The sequence below is a fragment of the Leptonotus elevatus genome, chromosome 19, assembly GCF_054856555.1.
Source record: "Leptonotus elevatus isolate MCC_2025b chromosome 19, RoL_Lele_1.0, whole genome shotgun sequence".
In the NCBI taxonomy this organism is placed as follows: Eukaryota; Metazoa; Chordata; class Actinopteri; order Syngnathiformes; family Syngnathidae; genus Leptonotus; species Leptonotus elevatus.
The window spans coordinates 16512458-16516432 of NC_141257.1; positions in this window are offsets into that span (position 1 = coordinate 16512458).

Sequence of the window (3975 nt, forward strand, 5' to 3'; positions counted from 1 at the left end):
ATGATTGCAAGTTGACCAGGCCCTGGTTAGCAAAACAGCCCCAAACCATGATGCTCCCTCCACCATGCTTCACGCAATGTTTCTTTCTCATCAAGACACAATTCTTATCAGGTGTGTTTTATAGTGGGCAGGGTATCTTTTAGCCGCTCTTCAGTGATTGGACACATTCCTGACGGATGCTGCATTCGAGGATGGTCGGAAGTCAGACTTTTCCGACTTCAAACCAGGAAGTGTGTACGAGAACGCCCCCTTGAACTCGAAAAGTCCACTTGCGAAGTCGAAAAGAAAAAAAAAAGTACCCCGGCTTCAATGACCACTTTGAAAACACAGACCGTGAATGGTAAAACACAATAAAACTACTCTAGATAGCTTTCTTCATTCATATTCAACAAAACGTACGTGCAGTGTTGCCACAGTTACCTTGAAAAAGTAACTTAGTTACTTTACTGATTACTTGATTTTAAAAAGTTAGATAGATTACAAGTTACTTTTTTTTACTGCCGATAACACTACCCCAACATAAAAATAACAATGGGGTAGGAACGGGGTTCCAAATACTTTATTGGAAGTGCATTTTTAACATGAAAAACAAAATAGACAGTCTTTCTTGACATCCTGTAACATAAATACCTTTTATAAAACTTTTTTTTTTTTTAATAAATATTTTATATTTTAGAATATAAAATAAAGACAGTGTTTTTTTTAAAGAAAATATGCTTTTTCGAATATAAAATAAAGACAGCCTTTTTTAAAGACAATGTAATGGCAAGATTTAACATTTATAGTGCAAACGTCTTATAAATATAACTATTAAATTATTTTAAACGTTCTCTGAACATTAAACCGATTATTAACAGCCTTAGAGCAGCAGGGAAAGGTTTTACAAAACAAAACAATCAATAACACCAGATGTAAGCTCTAATGTCCACAACATTGACATCCAAAATAACAAAGGTTATCGATCATGTTATGAGTGAAAAAGTGCAGTGGGGTGAGCAAACCAGTGGTTGTACCTCATTAACAAAAGTTTTTTGAACCTCTAATCAGAAAGTCTATTTCTTCTGGAGGTAAGCACTACACCTCCTAGACTGAAGAGACGCTCCACAGGAGCACTTGATGGGGTTGGAGTGTTATACTTAAAAAAAAAAAGAAAAAAAAAAAAAGGAAGTGCTTTACATTTGAAAACCGATGCAGAATCTGAAGGTCATAGGCTGACCTCAGGTAGTCCATGATTTCCTATTCAGCAGAGTAGGTCTCCACCTCTGGCTCTGCCTCAAAAGTGAAAAATCCCATCTCACCTTGGCTGGTGGCAGCGGCGTATGTGGTGGGCTCACTGGCAGGGCTCTGCGCTGCATGACTCAGAGCAGCACTCTGACAGCAGCGAGAGCACACTGGCAAAATGAGTCTGGATAGCCTGAAAAACATAAGTGATATGTTTATGCCTACAAGGTCCACTATTATGTCATTGATTTACTAGCAAACTATGCCATAATGTAGGATTAATATTATGTATTTTATTTTGTTTTTATGTATTTTTAAACATTATTTTGCAAAGATAATCAATACTCATGTTAAGGAATCATGTGATGCAAGAAAATTTAATTTAAGGCTTAAAATGGAACATACCTGCACTATGGCATCTGGAAGGCCTGCAGTCATTACAGACAGGGTATCTTTCACAGCGATGGTCTTTTGCATTACAACTTCCAGAGTGGGGAGTAAAGTCCCACAGAACAGTATCCTTGCAAAATATCTAGTGCTGCAATTAGAGACTTCATTGTGGTGCAGTACTCGTGGAAGAACTGGTAGTCTTTAAAGCACTTGACTCCCAACTTGGAATTCCACCTTGTTGATGTTGATACCAGCTTTATTTTGCTTAACTTCTCCAATGTTTCGGATGCAAGGGTTGATCTGCTTGATTTGGTCCAAAGAGCTGTGCATTTTGCTGTGCTGCTCCTATAAGTTCTGTTCCGTCTCTTCGTCAAAGTTGGATCCATTAACGGTCACTGTTGCGACTACTTTGTTGACGAGTCCAAATGATGAATGGATGTTTTCCATTTCTGCACCAATTACATCATACGTGCGTCTACCGCGAATTATTCTACATGCTAATGCAGCCGTGTTGCGTTCTAATGTAGATCTATTGATCTAATGGAGCGTAACTCCCATATAGCTTTTGTTATTAGCAGTCCAAATATCCGCGGTAGTTGACACAAAATCGACCTCATTTAGCACGGCCTTCAGATTTTTTTGTATCTTTGCATATTCGCTCTCTAAATACATAGAAAAATGTGTTCAATGGGGAAGCTCGGCTTTCGCAGAAGTAGGAATCTTCTTTATTACGGCACGAAACGAGGGTGAATCAACCGTGTTTATGGGCAGCATTTCTTAAACAAAATTATGCCCAACAATTATCTTCAGCTCTCCCCCACTTACAAGTGTTTTTGCACCAAAGTCCAACTTTTGTTGTTTCAGAGGTGGACATCCTGCATCAGTCGCTGGCGCTGCTACCACCTGCTTTGCAGGTCGGACTTTCTCGACGAGTTTCACTGTACTGTGCTTCAACTCCGAATGTATTTTTAAATTTGACGTCGTATTTTTATAGCTCGAGAGGACTTTGTTTCCAGCACATAAAGTACAACGAACCTTGATGTTGTCTTCTTTGACTGACAGAAACTTAAAATACTGACTGTATTTCCAGGTTGAAAACGCAAATCCCCGTCCTTCCTCCATTGTTTGTGCCGCTAGTCTAGTCTTGAGTCGTGCATGCTGAAAACGTGACTTGTCGCATACCTGACGTCACTCCCCCTAGCGAGAGAGCCAAGATGACCTCATCCCATAATGCTTCACGGTTAAGGATGGAAATAGATTATTTTTACTACTTTTATGGTCCATAATGTACACTTTTTTGTTGTGTGCCCGTTGGTTGGTAAAACTAGTAGTAAAAGTATCATCACTTTTGTTTTGAATGTGCAAACCATTCACAACCAGATCATGGCTGACTTTGGTGTGGTGATCAAGGACTTCAGCCTCATCTTCATCGTAAATATAGCGGCAGTTGTTTCTGACTGCAATGGGGAGCTACTTTGTGACTCGTCAATATAAATGTGGAGTAACGCATTGAATCCCTGAATCGTAACTTTAATCAGACTACTTTGTACAATAAAATAACGCGTTAGACTACTAGTTGCTTTGGAAAGCAGATTTATTTGAGCAACGCGTTACATAACGCATTGCTCAAATAAATCTGCTTTCCAAACTAACACTGCTTATGTGACAGTATGCCGCTATCTCCCTGCATTAAATTATACGGTGAACTACTGAACTGTATGAAATGCTTATGAAATAAGATCAAAACAATAAATGTAGCAAAATGGCGAGAAGGCAAGTTTGCAGGAGGTCAAAATTAATATAAAATAAAAACAATTTATCACTACCCGCCATTTTGGTTGTTTACTTTAGTCTTGAACGCTTTCAGGTAGGAACTGAAGAAACCCAACTTGCATATATCCGACTTCCGACCATCCTCGAATGCAGCATTACTTAACTCTTTTACTGCCAAACGTTATCCAAAAAAACAACCCCAACAGTGCCAGCCGATTTCGAGCATTTTCACTCATCTTTCAAAGCAAACAGAATATTGTGTGCTACAGCTACATAAACATGGTGGATACCATATGAAAGATTGGATTATATTCTTTCATTAGAAAGGAACAAGTATGTTTCTACCTTATTCCGTTCTTTCGTAATCACCATTTGAAAATAGGTCATTTGAGTGACATGAAGCGAAAATGAAAAATGTTTTTTGTGAAAAGATACATTTTTTGCACAACAGTGACTTTGACACTAATATTTTTTGTTTAGTGACGCTCTATGAATTAGATTTTATGTGACAAACGCTTTGATCATTCACGTCATCCTTGAAAACGTTCTATTTCCTAAGATGTGCCATGTTTTTATGTAATTTGATACACG